The 21,973-nt window shown below is 36.9% G+C and overlaps 1 pseudogene across 1 annotated transcript in view; it reads left to right on the top strand.

Moving 5' to 3' along the window:
- The window catches only part of LOC148957060 (signal recognition particle receptor subunit alpha homolog), a 394,596-nt pseudogene that overhangs the window by 250,669 nt on the left and 121,954 nt on the right, over positions 1-21,973 (top strand). The gene's annotated exons all lie outside the window — the stretch shown is intronic.

Below are 21,973 nucleotides of genomic sequence, written 5' to 3'. Positions count from 1 at the left end.
CGTGTCGCTTGAAGTAACAGTAAAAACTTTAAGAACTTTGTTAGTATTAAGGAAAAAGTTGTTACTTCAAAGAGAAAATTTGTTAGTGTTAGGGAAAACTTACTACTTCTAAGAGAACACTTGTTAACATAAATGAAAACATTCTTACTTCTAGGAAAAATCTGGTATCTTTGACAGAAAACTTGTTACTTCTAACAAATAACTTGTTATCACTGACGAAAAAATTGATACGTCTAAAAGAAATTTTATAGTGTTAAGTAAAACTTTGTTTGTATTAAGGAAAAATGTTGTTACTTCGAATAAAAAATATGTTAGTGTTAAAAGAAAAACTTGCCATTTCTGACATAAAACTTAAATCATAAACGTTATCATAAACAAAAAATTTTTTTACTTCTAAGACAAATTTTTTGTCTTTGACAGGAAACTTGCTACTTCTAAAGGAAAAATTGCTATCATTGACAAAATTTTTAATTCTATGACAAATTTGTTATCATTGATGGAAAACTTGGTGCTATTAGAAAGAATTTAGTACTGTTAAGAAAAACCTGTTACTTCTAAGAGAAATTTGATAGTGATAAGTAATAGTTTGCTAGTATTAGGGGAAAATGTTGTTACCTTGAAGAGAAAAATTTGTTAGTGTTAAGGAAAACTTGCTAATTCCGACAGAAAACTGGTTATCATCAACAAAAAATTGTTATTTCAACGAAAATTTGTTATCTTGGACAGAAAAACTTGCTATTTCTAACGAAAAAATTGTTATCATTGACGAAAAATTTTTATTTCTAAGAGAAATTTGTTATCTTTGACAGAAAACTTGGTACTATTAGAAAAAATTTGTTAGTGTTAAGAAAACATCTGTTACTTCTAAGAGAAATTTGATAGTGTTAAGTAAAAGTTTTTAGTATTAGGGAAACAGTTCTTATTTCGAAGAAAAAATTTGTTAGTGTTAGGGAAAACTTGCTACTTCTGAGAAAAAACTTGTTATCATAAACGAAAAAATTGTTACTTCTAGGAAATTTCTTTTATGTTTGACAGAAAACTTGCTACTTCTAACAAATAACATGTTATTACTGACGAACAAATTGTTAATTATAAGAGAAATTTGATAATGTTAAGTAAAAATTTTTAGTATTAGGGAAACAGTTCTTACTTCGAAGAAAAAATTTGTTAGTGTTAGGGAAAACTTGCTACTTCTGACAGACAACTTGTTATCATAAACGAAAAAATTGTTACTTCTAGGAAATTTCTTTTATGTTTGACAGAAAACTTGCTACTTCTAACAAATAACATGTTATTACTGACGAACAAATTGTTAATTCTAAGAGAAATTTGATAGTTTTACGTAAAACTTCCTTAGTATTAAGGGAAAAAGTTGTTACTTCGAAGGGAGAATTTTTTAGTGTTAAGGAAAACTAGCTACTTCTGACAGAAAACTTGTTATCATAAACAAAATGGTTACTTCGAAGAATAATTTGGTTTCTTCGAGGGAACACTTGGTGCTATTAGAAAAAAATTTACTGTCAAGAAAAGCCTGTTACTTCTAAGAGAAATCTGATAGCGTAAAATAAAAGTTTGCGAGTATTAAGGAAAAGTTGTTACTTCAATGACAAAATTTGTTAGTGTTAAGGAAAACTTGCTACTTCAGTCAGAAAACTTGTTATCATAAACGAAAAATGGTTACTTCTAAGAATAATTTGGTATCTTTGACGGAAGACTTGGTGCTATTAGAAAAAAACCGTTAACGTTAAGAAAAACCTGTTACTTCTAAGAGAAACTTGATTTTGTTAACTAAAAGTTTGATAGTATTAAGGAAAAGTTGCTACTTCAATGACAAAATTTGTTAGTGTTAAGGAAAACTTACTACTTCTAACAGAAAACTTCTTATCTTAAACGAAAAAATGTTACTTCTAAGAAAATTGTTATCTTTGAGAGAAAAATTGCTAGTTCTAACAGATAACCTGTTATCACTGACGAAAAATTGTTACTTCTAAGAGAAAATTGACAGTGTTAAGTAAGAGTTTGTTAGTGTTGAGAAAAAGTTGTTACTTCGGTGAGAAAATTTGTTAGTGTTAAGTAAAACTTGCTACTTCTGACAGAAAACTTGTTATCATAAACGATAAAATTGTTACTTCTAAGAAATTTTTTTTATCTGTGATAGAAAACGTGCTAGGTCTAACAGAAAACCTGTTATCACTGACAAAAAAATTGTTATTTCTAGGAGAAATTTGTTAACTTTGACGGTGAACTTGTGTGTGTGTGTTTGTGTGTGTGTGTTTGACTATGTGTCTGTGTTTGTGTGTGTATGTGTTTGTGTGTGTGTTTCTGTTTGTGCGTGTGTAAGTGTATGTGTGTGTGTTTGTGTGTATGTGTGTGTGTTTCAATTGACAGAAGATGCTTACATTGATGATAACTGGTGTCGTAGGGCTCGTAAAACGTGATTATTGATTATTATCAAGAAACGTGAAACCCAAGAATGCTTGGTGTTCCAGGGGAAAAAATCGGGGAGGGGGGGGGGCAGCCGTAAAACTCTAAAATCAGTGTCTTGTTTTAAAGGTTATTTTAACTAGATTTTTCATTTATAGTCAATTTTAACTGTAATTCCTGGCGCTTTTTAATTTGCTTAGTTGAATTCCTAAAATATGGTAAATAATTGTTTAAAAAATCCTTGAGTGCTATCATAGTCCTTAGTCAAAATTGCCTACAGATGTTTTTGAAAATAGTGTCGCAGTGCCATTTTGCTCTGGCTCATAAGTAGAATTTTGATCGGTTTAGGTATCTACTCTTCTCGCTAGATGAGCCACTTATCTACCTACCTAATGATGTAACTTAGGTTATCATCAGCGCTCATTTTAACCTAACATAAATGTACCTAACTTAAACGTAGAAAACTTTTTTTTACTTCTATGAATATATGATAGTGTTAAGTTTGAAATTTGTTAGTATTAAGGAAAAAGTTGTTACATCGAAAAGAATATTTGTCAGTGTTAAGGAAAACTTGTTACCTCTAAGAGAAATTTGACAGTGTTAAGTAAAAGTTTGTTATTATTAGAGAAAATGTTGTTACTTCGATAAGAAAATTTGTTAGAGTTAAGGAAAACTTGCTACTTCTGACAGAAAACCTGTTATCATAAAAAAAAAATTGTTACTTCTAAGAAAAATTTGGTATCTTTGACATAGAACTTGGTACTTCTAGCAGATAACTTGTTATCACTGAAGAAAAACTTTTTACTTCTAAGAAAAATTTGTAATCTTTGATGGAAAATTTGGTGCTATAAAATAAAAATTTGATTCTGCTTAGAAAAAAACTGTTACTTCTATGAGAAATTTGGTAGTGTTAAGTAAAAGTTTGTTAGTAATAAGGAAAAAGTTGTTACTTCGATGAGAAAATTTGTTGGTGTTAAAAAAACTTGCTATTCCTGACGGAAAACTTGTTATCATAAGCTAAAGAATTGTTACTTCTAAGAAAAACTGCTATCTTTGATGGAAAACTTTCTAGTTCTAACAGAAAACCTGTTATCATTGACCAAAAATTGTTCATTCGAAGAGAACTTTGATAGTTTTAAGTAAAAATTTGTTAGTAATAATATTAAAGTTATTACTTCGATGAGAAAATGTGTTAATGTTAAGGAAAACTTGCTACTTCTGACAGAAAATTTGTTATCATAAACGATTAATTTTTACCTCTAAGAAAAACTTGTTATCTTTGACAGCAAACTTAGTGCTATAAGAAAAAAATTGTTACTGTTAAGAAAAAACTTGTTACTTTTAAGAGAAATACCACGCAATTACCCACGCAAAGAAACGATACATTTTCCCTTTATTATTATAAATACCATAACAGTGATTGTCTCTAAAAATCAATACTCGCCGGCTTCGTGTCAAAGTTTGCAAGTGCATGGAAAAACAACGGCGCTTGCAAGGGGACACCTGTGACGTCAAGGGGATTGTGTTATTTACTGAAAGTATTTCTCTAATACTGATCATTAGGAATGTCTTGTTAGTCCTTCCGGTCAAGGCACAAATCGGTTGGATGACAATGCCCATTCGAGTCCTGGCTAGGTCAAGAACTATAGAAAAAAAACTAAAGAAAGAAAGGAAGAAAAAGTGTTTTCAGCGTTTCGGGTGAAAAACTGAAATGTCAAAAAAGTGTTATGTGACAGTGATGCGCAATCATTGCGTAAGGTGTGTGCTGTCATTACGTTATAATCAGGGATTCCCCATGGGGTCCTGGGGCAGGGTTACATTAAATTGCGTCAAGTATATTAGACTTGAGCTTTTAAAATGGGGTAAGAAGTTTGACGGCATTGGATTTCAAAGGGATGTGTTGTGACCACATTGCGTAAGTGTGATGGCTTGAGGGGTTGCTAGCTCCACTTACCTAACCCTTCAAGTTGTGAGGGTGTGTTGCCGTGACGTCAGGGGGCTTTCACAGGAAAAGGCATAGGGCTGTCATAGAAAAAACACAGGTGTGCGTCGGGTGACGTAACAGGGCTTGTCAGGTAAAAATACATGGGTGTGTCGCGTGACGAAACAGGACATGTGCTTGAAATACACAGGGGTACTGTGACATAACAGGGCTGTGCTTGAAAGCTGGGGAGGACTGTGCTCGAAATACACAGGGGTGTGTTGCCTGACGTAGCAGGGCATGTGCTTGTTATACACAGGGGTGCTGTGACGTCAGAGGGTTCTTCTAGAAACAGCTGTCCGCATGTTACACGTGCTAGACGCTCCATTTCCCTTATTATTTGAACTTCTCTATTATCCCGACCACATTCAAAGAAATCATATAGAAAGATCCCGGAATCTTGCCTAGAAACAAAATTGCAGCACCTGGTCGCGAAAAGAGGGATGCGCTGTTAAATCTTTTTCTTGCACCGTTAAACCATTGGAAGAAAGGAGTAGTCCCTAGGGATGGGCTTGAAACTGAAGATAGGTCACAACTGTGGAATTAACTGTGGTATTTAGTCTCTTATACACCTCACGTATCGATCATATAATATTACTCCCGTGTAAAATATAATACCTCATTATTTTCATGAGCATGTAGAAGTAAATTGGCAATCAAATGATGATGATGGTCGCCGCCAGCTCCTATCTTGAAGGCGAATTGGCTTTGTAAAGTGATATTTGCAGAAAAAATCAGGAGAACACCTTAGTTTGGGATATTAAGACTGCATTATTGTTTGTTTAAGCCAAAGTTAATAAAAGGAATCAAAATATGACTCTTTTGTTTCCGGATATCACAAAATGACAGTAATTACACCTTTTATACAGATTACGCTATACTATACATTCAGCCAAACATTCGCTATTACGAGAAAATACCCTCCTACACAGGTATTTCCAAAAAAAAAGTTACAAAGATCTCCCGAAAGAAGGGTAATTTTGGCAAAGGGATAATTGCAAAATAAAACTAAATAATAAGCTATTAATTAACAAAATTAGATCAATCATATTGCAAAAAGATACTAAGAATGTCACAAAAATAAGTACTAAATCATCTTCCAAAGCCGTACGGACTGTACCCAAGCCCATCACCGTAAGGGTAACCACCACATCTCCCACATCCATTGTCATGATGACCATCAGTCCAGGTCTAAAGCGATAACTTCCGTTTGTGGGTCTGCAGCCATAACCTCCACCACTTTGGTTCCCAAGTAGACGTCCAAAGCCAAGTATTCTTGAGCTAGTTTCTTCATCTTGTTTGTTGTCCAGTTGATCTGTCACAACCTGTTGGGTTTCTAGTAGAGGGGTATCATCTTGTTGGATTTGTAGTTGAGCTCTTGCAATAACTATAATAATGGTGATGAGCAACGCCTATAATACGGATAAAGGGACTCACTCCCCTCACTGTTCCCTTAGCTATATCTAAGATAACTCGCTGAATTTTAGTGAAGTGAATTCTAATCTAGCCTAGCTTGCAGATAGAGTAGGGGTTACCCTAGGGAAATGAATTTTGGAATCACCAGCAGAAAGATTTTGATTAAGTACGCTAATGACGAAATTGATACAACTGCTGCACTGAATTTTTGGTTTACTAAGTAAAATCTGCCTTTTTTCACTTCTCTTCATGTCAAAGCACTGGAAAAGAACCTTGATGGAGCAGTTCGAAGCACTACTCCTTACATGAAAAGTTTTACGGAAGTATGAATTTTACAATTCGAATTTAAAATGTACCAATATTTTTAAGATAGTTAGTTTTCTGTCCTTTAACGTTAGTTCCTCACTCATAAAGAGAGCTTTTCCCCGGCATTAACAAGAGAAAGCGTACATTTAACCTTACATCTGGAAAAAGCCCCTCCTTACTACTTCAAGGTTTTTGTCTAAATTCCAAGCAAGCATCAACCATACGTCAGATTATAAATAGTTTAGTCGTTCGTTCAATTGCTATGTTTTCTATTTTGCTGCAACAGCACCCATTTGAAACATTGAAACATTAGTTTTTTAATTTTATTTCTAGGTGTGATAAACTACCATGTGACTCCCAGTAGAGCATTATGGCGTTTTCTGTGAGGTAAACCATACTCAGTGTGATTTTTAAGTACTTTTTACTCTGAAGAAAGAGGCAGGGGAGGCTATTTTCTTTCATGTTTTTTATTCTAGGCAAAGAATCAGAGTGAGCTAAACCTTGGCGTGACATAAGCATTTGAAAATGGTTAATCGGATTCGTACAGCCCCTATTTACTAGTGGACTTTGGAAAAGATTCAATCCTTTTAAATCATATTTTTCAAGCACATTGAGCTCGTTATAAGAATGACACTCACAATAATGCCTCCTAACAAATGCTTCCTCCTAACAAAGTCTAATTCCTCCTAGCAAATGCTTGTTCTCTGGGGAACTAGTCCGTAAAAGTAGTGGTACTTGAAGAATATCGGAACGGTCGTGGATGGTTATTGTCGTGGTATCGTAACTGTCATGGATGATAACTATTTTCATGAATCAGATACAGACATCGTTGGGGTAGGTAAACAATTTTTAGACGAACATTCTGCAATTAAAATTAATAGAAATAATTGCCAATTTATTAATGTAAATGGAAAATAATGTGCGGGTTTAGCGACAATAGTAAAAAATTGTTTTTAAATTTGAATAAGAGCAGATTTTTTGCCTCAAAGGTTTTGAGAGCTCTGAGGTTGAAGGTTTCATGCCCATTAATGATAAAATAGTAATTGTGGTAATTTATTGACCTCCATTAGCAAGTTAGGCAGATTCCTAAATTAAACTAGAAAACTTGTTAAATCCATTGTCGAATCACCGAATGCCGTTTATGGTTCTTGGGGGCTTCATACTCAATTTAACAGAGAGTTTCCCATACCCAGCAAAAAGCTGACTGGCATGTGCTATTTTCAGATTGTAATCTATCATTCCATGGTTGCGGAAGATTCGTCCGACTTCTGTCTACAACATCCAATTTTAAAATGCAAAGGATAGTCTCTAAAATTAATTAAATAAAAAAAATAAGTTTTTATCAACTGAAAGTAAGGATCAACATTAAAACTTAAAATGAAAAGAAATTGTTATATATATGAAGGGGATTGTCCACTCCTAAAACCTCACTCTCTACGCTTAAGTTTTTTAGTACTTTTAAAAAAAGCGTTTTATTGTTCTAATTAAACGAATCATGTGTTTCAGGAGTTGTTCTTATAGATTAGGGACAAAATCCAAATTTTAGAGTAAAGAGCGAGGTGTTTAGAAGCAGGCAAACCCAATCATATACGTAATAATTTCTGTTCGTTTTAAGTTCTAATGTTACTCCTTACTTTCAGTTGAAAAAACTTGTTTTTTCATTTAATTTCTGATCTTTTCTTAACTAATGCCAGGAAGTCTGGCCCACCTCCATGAAGAAATCCCCCTCCCCAAGGAAATATGCTCTAGACAATTCAATCCCGGTGAATACTTACTCCGAACAGTTACTCTTAACAACTCCACGCGTAGAATTTAGACAGAAAAGAGAAAGCAAGACATATAAAAAGAATTTTGTGTAGAAATTCTTGGAAATTCCCCCAGTGTATAATTTCCTCTGACAAACTTGCGCCCTGGAAACGTCCCTCCGTATGAAAACTTTTTCGTGTAAAACCCCCCGGCAGAAACTTTTTTTGTGATTTTTTCTGTGAAAATTTTTCCGGGATTTCTATTAAGATTTTATTACTTTTAGGGGGAATTTTCCCCTTTTTTCGAAAATTAGGTAAAATTTCTCAGGCTCTAAATAAAAGTTTAAATAGGGATCAAATCCTCTTAATAGACAGTGATAAATTTCACAAAAATACTTGATATCTCGGTCACATATCCAGAGACTGTCATCAGTAGTTATACTAAACTAAAACAACTAAAAACAATAATTTATATACAAAATAAAATAAAACTACACATTGCTTTATAATCTTATTCTTTCCAAAGCAAATACAGAAGCGAGTCTCTTTGACCTTCTTGGATGCGGTTTGTTAGCATTGAATGAACTAACACTTGGACAGGGGTAAATCGCAGTGGTATGAAATGACCTTTACTCCATCTGATTTTAATAAATTATCGTAAATAGAGTTCAAAGCAAATTCACCCGAGTCTCTATTTAAAGCCATATTCTTGAATAAAATTTTCTTAATTTCAAAAGTTTCACGAAAATTATACTCATTTCCAAATTCTGGTTAGTACGTTCCACATATGAGCTTCCGCAAGTACATGCGATCTGATAGACCCCAATTTGTTGTCCCAATGAAGTTAGATTCTTCCCAGAATTTAGAAAAAGTACCCAAATTATTATTACTCTTTTATAATCAAACATTTAAATGGTTTACCGATGGGGGTCTCTTTATCTCCATTATTAGCTAATATTTTTGTGGAAAATATTGAAACAATTGCGTTAGATGAGGCATGTTTTTTTTAGTAAGTTCCGTTTTGCGATTCCGCCGCCACAGCGCTACGGTCGTCGTTCTGCGCATGCGCGCTGGTTACCTACATCTCTTGTCTAGACACTGACGCCATTACAGTCTGATTCTTAATTGTATACGTTGTTTACTGATTGTTTAAGATGCCTCCGATAATCCTGAGTCCCGCCGATTGTGAAGTACGGGCGGCTATACGATTTCTTAGTACTAAAGGCGTAAAATCGATCGATATTCATCGTGAGATCTGTGAAGTTTACGGATAAAACATTATGAGTGATGGAATGGTAAGGAAATGGGTGAGAGCATTTAAAGATGGCCTCACAAATGTGCATGATGAAGAACGGAGTGGGCGTCCTTCGGTCTTTAATGAAGATTTAGTGCAAAAAGTGGAAGAAAAAGTGAGAGAAAACAGACGCTTTACAATTTCATCAATGCGCGACTGGTTTCCTCAATATTCTCGTAGTGTTTTGTATCGCATTGTGACTGAGAACTTGAATTACCGGAAATTGTGTTCACGTTGGGTTCTAAAAATGTTGACGGATTTGCACAAAACCCAACGTTTAGGCAATGCATTAACTTTCCTTGAGCAGTACCACAATGAAGGTGAAGATTTTTTAGACCAAATTGTTACTGGTGACGAAACAGGGGGGGGGGCCTACGTCACACCAGAATCAAAACAACAATCCATGGAATGGCGACATTCATCATCACCCAAAAAAGTGAAATTTGAGCAAACAATTTCTGCCCGGAAAATCATGTGCACAGTTTTTTGGGACAAAAAAGGAGTATTGCTAGTGGAGTTTCTGCCTCGTAATAAGACAATCAATGCAGCGTCTTATTGTGAGACATTGAACAATACGCGTCGTGCAATCCAGAACAAAAGACGTGGCAAGTTGAGTAAGCGCCTCATTTTGCTGCATGACAATGCCCGTCCACATTTGGCTAATCGTACCAAAGATCTCATCAAATCTTTTAAATGGGAAGCTCTAGATCATCCTCCATACAGCCCTGATCTGGTGCCCGGCGACTACCATTTGTTCCTGCACTTGAAGAAACACCTGGGTGGTCAGCGTCTTCAAGACGATAACGAAGTCAAAACAGTTGTGATACAGTGGTTAACAAGTCAGGCGGGAGAATTCTATGAGGAGGGTATTCAAAAACTGGTGCCACGTTATGAAAAGTGCCTCAATATTCACGAAAATTATGTATAAAAGTAGATTAAGGTACAGGCTTTCATGTAAAAATAAAATTATTGCAATATCTCTGCACGTCTTTTTTTAATTCCAAAACGGTACTTACTTAAAAAACAACCCTCGTATTTTTTTAAACATAATTCTTGGGCCCGGTATATGGATGACATAATTTCAGTATGGGATTATGGGGAGGAGTATTTATTATAAAAAAAAGTCTGGACTTTAAAATTTACTGAAAACCGACTAATATTAATAGACTTTTGTCGAATAGCTCCGGTCATGCTCGCCAATTAAAAATGTGTTTGATCATTTCTTTAACTGACCAGACTTTTATTATTTGCTCTCCAAAATTTTTTGATGAGGAAATGTCTTTTCTAAGAAAAATACTAATAAGTAACATGTATCCAGAGTGGTTAATTAACCAGACTTTATCAGAAAGAAAAAAACAGTTTCTTGGGATTTCTATGGAAGTCTTGGAGACAACTCGAGAGAAGGATGTTTTCTGTTCATTACCATATGTACTCGGGCTAAGTGAAAAACTTAAAAGAACTTCCAAAGTAATGGTCTAAAGGTAGCTTTAAAGTGTAATAATACTTTGGGTAGTTTTCTAAATTCGGGGAAGGATCTAGTTTTATTGGGCACAATGTGGGGTCTATTAGATCCCATGTACTTGCGGAAGCTAATATGTGGGACTTTTGATTCGCCACAGTGACTCCTTACTTTGCTATTGGAAATCCTGTCCTGTCCTAATATGTGGATGATATAACGAAGGCAGTGGTGTTCAAACACATCCAAAGTTCTCGCGTCTTCAGCCTTGATCGGCCATGTCTCGCAAGCATAAGGTAGTACTGCTGGAACAGTAGAACATAGATTCTGACTTTTGTTTTGGTTGAGATCTTCCGTCTGGTCCATAGTGCTTTTTTCAGACTAGTAAAGACCTCCGGGATTTTGTCATGTGGGCTAGATATCCCTTTCATCTCTGCCATCTGATGTTAGGATAGAGCCAAGATACTTGAATTCCTCGACGCTTTCTATTGGCTCTCCGTCAAGGGTAACCTGGAAAGGATCGGGTTGGTTGAGAGCCAATACTTTAGTCTTTGCGTCGCTTATGGTCAGTCTTATGCGCTTTAAGACCTCAGAGGTATCGTCGATCATGCCTTTTAAGCTGTCGGCGGTAGTATCGAGCTCAGAAACGTCGTCTGCGAAGTCAAGATTTGTCCGGGACTGGAGGAAACCAGCTATTTGTCCAAGAACTATTCCGCTATGGTTTGTCATTGCATTCATGATCCAGTCTATCACGTAGTTGAATAATATAGGCAAAAGGGGGCATCTCTGCCTTACCCAAAACTCAACTGGAAACTTAGGGGTGTAATTGCCGGAAACACGGATGCAAGTCTCAGTGTCCTAATACGCAATTCAGAGTATCTCAATGATATCCTGTGGCGTACCGTCTTCAGCCATAATTCTCCATAGCTTCTCTCTGGTGAGGGATTTGAAGGCAGCTACAAAGTCAATAAGGGCAATGAGAAAGGGTAGACAAGACCTGCTGTACTGCTGAAGGATAAGACGAATCGTCAATATCTGTTCTGGACAGCCTCTGCCTGGTCTGAAGCCTGCTTGTTCAGGACGGGTTAACTTGTCACGTGCGTCTTTAAATCGATTCAAAAGAATGACGCAGAAGATCTTCATGGCGTGGTCGATCAAGGAAATACCTCTATAGTTTCCGCAAATCGCCTTATCTCCTTTTTGTATAGCGGAATGAGGACTGATACTTTCCAGTTTTTGGGGAAGGTCTTCGTCGTCCAAACCTGGACAAACAGGTAGGTTAGGTGGCATAGTAGCGTAGGTGAGGACTTGAACATTTCAGAAGGGATCCCATCCTCTCCAGGAGTTTTATTGTTTTTCATGCACTTCAGCGCTTTTCTTACGTCCGCAATTCCTGGTTGATCGAGGTTTATTGCGTAGGGCTCTCTATCAGCACTCAAGAAGGCAGGTAGATCGCACGGGGGTTTGACAGGGTTCAGTAGCTCAGAAAAATGCTCTCGCCAGCGTTCCTTGCGTCCTTCTTCTGTTCGGATAAGTTCTCCGGACTTATCTTTCAGTGTGTCTACCGCTACAGGAGCTTTTTCTGTCGCTTCTTTCAGGAGTTTTTCAGGACATTTTCCTGCTGTTGTGGTCATTGAACGCTTTTTCCACTTCATTCGCCAGATCTGACCAGTACTTTTCTCTGTCCCGTTTCAGTGACTGTTTAACTGCTTTGCGGGCTACTTTTAAGGGTTATTTTGCACCTCCCACCAGGGGTCACTTCGTCTCGGATTGTTCTATAGTGTGTTCAGAGATCCAGGCTCGCCGTTTTGGTTTTGTGTGACCAAGCACCTCCTCAGCTACGTCTTGTGTCGCAATTTTTATCTGCGTCCATTCTTCATCGACGTGTAAAAGACGGCTCAAGGCTTCGAACCTGTTGCTTAGCTTTAACTCGAAGTCGGCTTTAATTTCCGAGCATCTTCGTTTCGACACATCGAAGTGCTTCTCTGCCCTCTATCGCTTCTGTCTACTAAGGCGGTGACGGACTTTGCAAGCGAGGAGATAGTGATCAGATCCATTTAAAGTTCCTGTGTCTGCTCCTCTGTATACCGAGGCATCTGTGCAGGAGCTCCTCCTTCTTTTACTGACTAAGATGTGGTCAATCTGAGCTGTTGTTACGCCGTCATTCGAACGCCATGTTACGAGGTGGAGTCTCTTGTGCTCAAATAGAATGTTTGTGACGCATAGGTTGCTGTATCTGGCTAGCTGTAAGAGCCTTTCTCTATTGACGCATCTGTTACTAACGGTATGGCGGTCAATAACTGCTGCTGTGTCGGGGTCTGCTCTGCCAAGCCGGGCGTTACAGTCTCAAGCAACAAAAGGCATCTCAAGCCTTGGTGTCTTGTCGATGATCCTTTGTAGGTCACAATAAAAGGCATCTTTGACCGCGTCACTGCTGTCCCTTATCGGAGCATACACAGCGATTATGGTTTTGTGGCTACTGTTGCCTCTCAATCTGATCATGGCATTCCTTGGTGACCCTGGCTCCAAAAAGGTGACGCATGATGCAGTAGGATCGTCTATCAGAAACCCAACTCCTGGTTGGCCGGAATCATCCTTGGGGACCCGAGTTGTAGAACTGGAATGAGTCATATTCGGAAACGTTCAACTTTTTGGAAAGAACATTATTCAGTCTCGTTTCTGACAGACAACAAACGCTGATTTATGCTTCTGTATCTCCCTTACAAGGAGCATTTGCGTGGATGTCAGATTGCAGCTGCGAACATTCCACGCGCAACTACTTCAATGTTTTCTTGATCGGGTGGTTTGCATACTTGTCGGGCCAGGCACCACCCTGACCCGGTCCACGTCGGCTACCGCGAACGCCGTAGTAGTAGTATCTCTTTGCATTTGATCTTCAGTATCCATTGGTGTTTCATGGGAATTACCTTGAACAAGGGCTCTCCGGACCCTTGCACTTGCAGACGCCGTTGTCCGATTCTGGATCTTCCGCTCTTTTACAGTTGTCCTCCTGGAGAGGATCCTCCCACGATGGTATCCTGCAGTACCATACAATTTAACCCATTGCTGGAAGAAGGTTCGCAACTAGCGGGACGTGTCCACCCGCCGGTGGGCCCTGCTCAGTGTGCGTTAGAGAGGCCTTCTCCCTCCTTCGCCTGTATTTATGACCCCCGGGCGAGGGTACCCCAGTTTCAATTTTGGACCCCCAGGGGCTAGGCCCCCCGCTGTCTGCGCTTCTCTTTATGGAGGTACCCTACATATCTGTAGGACGTTCCCCTAACCACCACCTGGGGACGCGCCGAGTGGCCTGGGGAGGGAATTATTTTTTCATTATTTTTTTCAAAAGCCCTTCATATAAAAGGGGTGGCCGTAAAAACTTTGGAGGGGGCTGATTCAATTTGATATTGGAAGTACTAGTGTCCTTGTAAGATTCGAAAGTTATCAAAGGGTAACTACCTCCCCCGCCTCCGCCCTCTTTTCTTTTAATGCTCTAGGGCTGACAACCCTCTCCCTATAACCCCCAGAGCAAAGGCTGCAATTTATGCAAAGTTTCCCCTTGTAAGCATTCAAGGTTTTATGGAAGGGATGGTCGTATAAACTTCAGATAAAGCTCATTCAATTTGATTTGAAATTTCTAGTTCCCTTTTTAAGATTCACGATTGTTCAGAGGACAACAAGCCTCAACCCCGCCTTTTCCCCCCAAACACTTCCTATAAAAATTTTGAGGCAGCTATTTTGTTCAAATGGTCCGAAAGTCAAATAACTATGGTTCCAGGTTTGATATGGTTCCCCAGCCCTTGGGGTAAGAGCTATAAGTTATGCTAGTTGCCTATTGTTAACATATAAGATTTTTATGGAAGGGATGGTCGTATAAACTTTTGAGGGGGCTCATTTGGTTGGAAAAAAAAATTTCAATGCCCTTTAAAAGAGTCAAAAGTGATCGCAGGGTGACCATCTCTTCTCCATTTATCCCCCTTTTTCCCCAAATGCGTCTGATCATAATTCGAGATAATCATTTAGTTCAAAATAGCCCAAAAGTGAAACAATTATAGCCCATGGGTTGAAAAATTCCCCACAGTCCCCGGGTAAGGGCTTTAACTTATGCAAGCTGCCCATTCTTAACCTAAAAGTTTATTATGGATGGGATGGTCTTATAAATCCCAGAGGGGTTTATTCGACTGGAAATAAAAAGTTCTAGTTCTTATTTTAAAATTCAAATTGATGAAAGGGTAACCAGCCCCCTTCAAACCCCCGCTCCCTTTTTCTCTAATTGCATCCGGTAAAAAAATATGAGATCTATTTGTTCAAAATAGTCCAAAGGCAAAATAACTATGCTTTTGGGGTTGACCCTCCCCCAGCCCTATGACAAGGGTTGTAAGTTATGCAACTTGTTTATTGTTAACATTTAAGGTTCTTATTGAAGGGGTTTCGTATAAACTTTGATTTGAAGTCAATAGTTTTAGTACCCTTGCTAAGAGTCCGATCAAAGTTCAACCAGGCCCACCCAAACCGTTTTTCCTCAAATGCACCCGATCAAAATTTTGAGATAGCCATTTTGTTCCATATAGTTCAAAGGTCAAATAACTATGCCTGTAGTGTTGACACATATCCCCCTAGTCTCTGGGCAAGGCCTTTAAATTATGCAGTTTACCCATTGTTACCACATAAGGATTTTCTATTGGAAAAGAAGCCATGTTTTATCCTGGACCTCCAGGAAAACTTAGAGTATTATGGTGAAACTTTAAGGAAATGCTGAGAGGGATGCCAAAATGAGTATGACTAAACTTTATGAAACTTGTATATTTAAAATAGGCATAATAAGTCGATTCTTTTGATTTATCTATTGGTATTAACATTTGTTTTTTAGAGTTTAGTTGCTATTGAGCCGGGTCACCCCTAACTTACAGTTCTCTACCAAAAACTGTTTAATAAGAGGCAGCGATAAGGCGTTGCTTATAGTAAACGCCATTTATTTTATTTTATTCGAAAAGCGATGAAAAATTGACGTTGGGTAAAGCAAAGATTGATCAGGTGAACAGCATTACCTACCTTGGTAGTATTATTAATAAAGACAGTAGGGGGCAGTGAAGATTTAAAAATTAGAATAGCCAAGATTCCGGGTGGTTTTTTCACAATTAATAGAGTTTGGAAGAATAGGAAGATAAGTTGCAAACCAAAATTAGAATATTGGAAGCTACAGTGATGACAGTGGATGAAAGTGGTTCTAAAGCACGGGTGGTCCGAAAAACGGATGAAGATTACGGATGAAGGTTGAATCACCAGGGGTCTGGGTGGTTTTTAAAATTAAAAAAAGTTAGGAAGAATAGGAAGATAAGTCTGCGAACCAAGATTAGAATATTTGAAGCTACGATGATGACAGTTGTCAAGTATTATTCTTAAGTTTGGGCATTTCGAAAGACGGTAGAGGGTTTGCTAGATATTTTTTCAGATAAATTGTCTACGGACTGTTCTGGGTACCCGGCTGACTGACCGTATTTCAAACAGTAGGCTTTACGAAAAGTGTGGTTCAATCTTGCTGTTTAGAAAGGTTGAGATGGCTAGGGTACGTTCTGCGGTCTGCGGACGTCCTCCTCAACGCCTCACTCTTTACGCTAAAGTTTGACTTTCTCACAACTCTTTTTTTTAAACAATAAAAACTTTAGCGTAAAGAGCGAGGCGTTGAAGCGGGCAGAGCCACTTTCATATACGGAATACTTTCTGATCGCTTAAATATTGAATGTCGTTTCTCACTTTTACTTTACAAAACTTTATATGTTTATTTAAAGGCTGCAACATCAGCGGATCTGGGGGGCGGCAGCCCCCCAACTGTGCCTCCTAATCCCTGTACGTTTTAAGGTTCGACCTTGTAACTCAGCCTCTTTAACTCTTTAGAAAACGTAGTTATTTTTCAAATAATAAACCTATTAGATTGAACAGAATCACAAGGAAAACTGCTGTTGAACCTACCAGACGCTTTTTATGGTGATCAAGCACCAAATAGATATTACTGAGGTGAGGGCACAACAAGAAGGTAAAAAGTCAGAAAATTTCATCTCAAGATTTTTCAAACTTATTCTCAAGCTACAAATTTAGCTATTGTTGAATATAATTTTGAAAAAAAGATATATATTCTTTTAGAAAAGGATAAACCTTGAATATGTGAATTAATACAGTTAAACCTAGTATTATGCAAAATAAACTTGTCTCAGGTTTTTGACAACCCTTGAGCACACGTAACGCGTAGCGCATAGATGTAGTGTGATTTTTTTTTTCCGCATCATAGTGCATAGAACTGTAATTATATTTGCAAACTCGTGTTACTAAGACATGAACACTAATTTGCTCCCCGGGAAAAAAAGACTTACCTAGACGGAAGTGGAAAGAACCACTTATTATAAAGGCTTATTAGCCTGAACTTGGGGATATTTCATAGCTGCTTTAATGATTATGGGATTGATTATATATGTTTGTTTTCTCATTAGAAATACCTTTGAGTTTGTCGGATCATTGTAAGTGTCTGTATCTTATTTATATATTATTGTTGTTTTCGAGACTTGTGGTCTACTTGGGATAGCCAGTCCCAGTAGACAGAATACATCCGATTATATTATAGGTTAAATGAATAAAAGTATTGTATTTTAGACAACCTCTCAACGATCTACTTTTAGCTTCTCGAATATACCCAGTCGGTACGCCTCATTAGCTCGGTCATAGCCTAAGGCACGCTACCAAAGTTTAATTACCTTAGGGCCATAATTTATCTCCCCTATAAAGGGAGAATAAAGGCATCTACAACTACAACCCCCCAATTACCATAAAATTAACACTTCACAGCAAAAGTTGTTCATAAACGTCAATATAGTTTTCTAGAGGCTTATAGTTTGCTAAGTGAGACCCATTTCGGATTCACTCATCAACGAATGCTTTGCAACAACTTGTCGAATCAATTAATTTTGGTATGGACAGTGTTAAAACACCTTTGTCTGTATCTATAGATATTCGCAAAGCAATTGGTACAGTGAATTTTCAAACGCTTCCAAGTCGAATTGGATCGTTAGGTTTCGGCGGAAAGTGCTTAAAGTGGATTGAAAGCTATCTCACAGGGAGGTCCCTTGAAATAGAATTGAATGATTTGAGCTCAGCATCATTTCCAGTGACATGCGAAGCAACACAAGGGTCAGTGTTAGGTCCGCTGCTTTACCTAATCTATGTTGATCTCATTCGTTTTTACTTGAAAGATGTGTATCTTACCTTGTTTACCAATTATACCGTTTTAACTGTGTTTGTCTCATCTGTGAAGGAGCTGGTGACAAAAGTTTATCTTGCATCGGAAAAGCGGGAGAATTGCTCTTCGTTAAGTCTATTGAGTGTAAATGTTCGCAAGACATTTTTAATGATGCTCTGTAGAGTTGGTATACCGCTTGATGTGTCTGGCCAGGTAACTTTACGTTGTAATCCAGTTCAACAAGTTGATCATCTGTGCTACCTTGGTTTTTAATTTGATTGCCACCTGGCATGGAAATGTCACAGTGACGCAATTTCATCAAAAATTGTCCGTGGGTTAGGTATGCTTTGACGTCTGCAGCACTTCCTCCCTCAAAGCATACTTCTAACTGTATACTATTCTTTGGTTGATCCATACATCTCTTACGGCTGCCTCCTATGGAGCAGTAACTTCTTATACAACTATAGAATAGTCCAAGTTCTACAAAATAATGCTGTAAGAACAAGTGTTAGATATGTCCAGGATGTACATGACAACTATGCTTGTTTTAAGTCCCTGAAGCTCCTTAATTTAGGTCAGATAATAGATTATCAAGCAGCAGTATTTGTGTTTCAGTCTAAAAAAAAGTTTAATCCCTGACGTTTATAAGAGTTTTTATCAATTTAATGGTGCCCTGCATCTGCATAATTTTGGAACTGGGCAAAGTGATAATATATTTGTTGATTTGCGTCGTAGTGCCATATCTTCATTTTCAATGGAACTCCTAGGTCCATATGTATTGAATTAGCTACCATTGAATTTTAAGGGGGCTGAACACGTACCTCGGTTTAACAAGAATTTAATATATTATTTTTGAAGGGAATATGTGTCGAATTTTATTATGGGTTGGTAGTGGAGAAAGGTAAGCTGGGGAGATTATTTTTAATAGATTTAATTAAATAGTTGAGGTTTAATTAAACAGCTGGTTTAACAGTTAAGTAGTTACGTATACTTTCGCGCAACCGCATACCCTCTTATGTTTTCTTCAGCGCGAAAGTGTTGTTTAATTAATTTATTTATTTATGAATGTGAAATAATAAAAAATTACGCACTTATAAGCTTATGAACTTTCTTGATATTGTCGTCATTGGTTCAATTTATGACTACACGTTGAAAACAAGAGGGAAACATTGCAAAATACATAGGATATTATTATTAAGGATTAAAGGGTTTCCAGAAAATTTATTTTAGTCGGTCTAACCTTGACCAATTATTACTTTTGTTCTGATGCCATCTTCAGAAAATTAACCTGGTTATGTTAGAATATTTTAAAAGCCAAAGTGCAATGAAAATATATTTGGTCATTAGTTTTATAGATTATGAACAAGCGCTCAATTCTGTTGATAGAAGAGCTCTAGCAAAGGTTTTATCCTTGTATGGTATACCAGACAGATACATTAAAGTGATTAGTGCTATGTACGAGAATAACACTGCTGCGGTTAAGGTAGGAAACGAGGTTAGCAGCTGGTTTTATATTAAATCAGGAGTTAAGCAGGGTTGTGTTTTATCCCCCTTTATATGGATTATTTTGATGGACCTTGTATTAAGGAGCACAGGAAAGGCAATAGGAGACCACGGAATCAAATGGAGAGGAAAAAGTCTCCTGGACTTAGATTATGCTGATGATTTAAGCATCATGGAGGAAAGTGTAAGCATAATGAATGAACTTTTAGAGGTTTTGCAAGCTCAGGGTGCTAGAATAGGTTTGAAAATTAATGTTAAGAAGACTAAGTCACTAAGGCTAGGAATAGGTGAAGATGAAAAGGTGACATTGGGTAATGAAAAGATTGATCAGGTGGGCAGCTTCACTTAGCTTGGTAGTATTATTAGTAAAGAAGATGGGAGCAGGGGAGGTGTTAAAAGCAGAATAGCCAAGGCTCTGGGTGTTTTTACAGAATTAAAAAAAAGTTTGGAAGAATGGGAAGATAAGTCCGCTACCCAAGATTAGAATATTAGAAGCTACAGTGATGACAGCAGTCAAATATGGCTCTGAAGAATGGGCGCTTCGAAAATCAGATGAAAATTTGCTAGATGTTTGCCAGAGAAATTGCTTAAGGATTGTTCTGGGTAACCGGCTTACTGAGCGTATTTCAAAGAATAGGCTGTACGAAAAATGTGGTTCAATATCACGCTCCTGGGCTATAATGAAATAAAGGTTGAGATGGCTAGGGCAAGTTGTGCGGATGAAGAATCACAGATTGCCGAAGATTGTTCTTTTCGGCCAACCGTATAGGGCTAAACGGAAAGCAGGTCGTCCTCGTCTGGGGGGGGGGGGACGTCATAAAGAAAGATTTAAAGGAAATGGGAACTTCATGGGAGGGTTGAAAAAGGGAGGCATTGAATAGATTGGCATGGAAGAGGAGCGTGCGTAGCTGTGTTGGCCTCAGGCGGCTTGGAGCTGCGGTGAGTTGTTAGTAGTAGGAGTATAATAGAATATTACAGTCATTGACTAAAAAAAGGAAGGAAAATAACCAAAGGCACATAGGAAATTTAGAAAATTCAGGAACCAAAAGTTAATTTGTATTATTAACATATTGATAAAATAATTGTATTTAGTTCTTCTTGATGGATTAGTTCTGCCACATGGTCTTAAAAAATCATGCGTACTATTTTATATCACATGGATCTCCAATTGTTATTTGAAAAACGATCAGAAATTAAATAAAAAAACAGGTTTTTTCAACTGAAAGTAAGGAGCTACATTAAGATTAAAAAAAAATTATTCCGTATATGAAGGGGGCTGTCCTCTCCTCAAAACTTTGCTCTTTACGCTAAAGTTTTTAATTAGTTTAAAAAGTAGATTTGTGAAAACGAGTCCAGCTGTAGCGTAAAGAGCGAGGTGTTGAGGTGGTGACAACGACTTTCATATTTGAAATAATTTCTTTTCGCTTTACGTTTTATTGTCGCTCATTACCTTTTGGTTGAAAAAGGTAATGTTCTTGTTCTTTTTTTGTTTAATGATAACATAGAGCACTTCAAAACCAAAAAGAATTCGGTAACCAGCATTCTCAAAATAAATGAAAAAACTTATTACGAAAATTCATTTAAGGAAGTGAACGCTCCTCAAACTGCTTAGAATTTAATAAAAAGGAAAAATGGAAACTAAAAATAAAAAAGACAACCAGAACTGAATATAAATCAAAGTGGTGCTGAGCGGATTGAAAAAAAAAAGTTTGAAAAAGTAGCTGAAGAGAAAAAGTAGCTCAACATTTTGTCATTATTTGTCCAATAATAGCTCACATATTGTGCTTGATACTCCAGAATGTTCACCTCATTATATAAAAGATACTTTCCACCATCTGAAAATTCTAGTATTTTTATTGCTCATGTTATTCCTAATGAACTTCAAAGTGTAAAAACGAAGTTAAAAAGCATAGTTTTCCTTCGGCTTAGAAGAATTACTAAACATATAAAAAAATCTCACCTGTATAAGTTTTTTATTCAATTGCTTCACATTTTTAATATATCCGCAATACTTGGAATATTTCCAGAAATTTGGAAAGTTGCTTGAGTCCTTCCCATCTTAAAAAAAAGTGATAAGACAGACCCAGTAATAACTGGTCAATAGCTATTCTTTTCCTTCGTCTAAGGTATTAGAAAAATTAATTAGCGACGGATTATTTTACATATTCATAAAAAAAATTATCCAAGAATTAATTTGGCCTCAATCTGGTTTTTCAATTGAACAAGCTATTGCAAATATAAATTTGTCATGATTTGTTGTTTATTTTTTCTGAACATGTACAACTTTGAAGAATTGATTTTATTTTCAAGCTCTCTCTTGACAAAAGTGGAAATTTTGCTTTAGTCTAACAATTATATTAAAAATGATTTATCTTACCCTATGTATTAGCTTAAATAGGATACATATTTTTTTAAATGGCAGTTTTTTTTTGTTCATCTACTAAATATAAAAAGTTTGTTTCTTTGTTTAGTGATTTTTGTTATTTCTTTTCTCTCTAGCAATCAATCGCTATAAGCTGTTATTAAAGATTTTTGGTACTTTCTATGGTATTCCCTTTTCTGTTTTCAGAATTGTTTGTTATATCAACAATACTGTTTTTGTCAAAATAAAAGCTAATTTCGT

Source organism: Artemia sp. Qi Xiang Cuo, chromosome 1 (genome assembly GCF_049724085.1).
Source record: "Artemia sp. Qi Xiang Cuo chromosome 1, ASM4972408v1, whole genome shotgun sequence".
Classification (NCBI taxonomy): Eukaryota; Metazoa; Arthropoda; class Branchiopoda; order Anostraca; family Artemiidae; genus Artemia; species Artemia sp. Qi Xiang Cuo.
The sequence above is the reverse complement of the archived record's forward strand: the minus strand, read 5'-3'. Positions and strand labels throughout refer to the sequence as shown.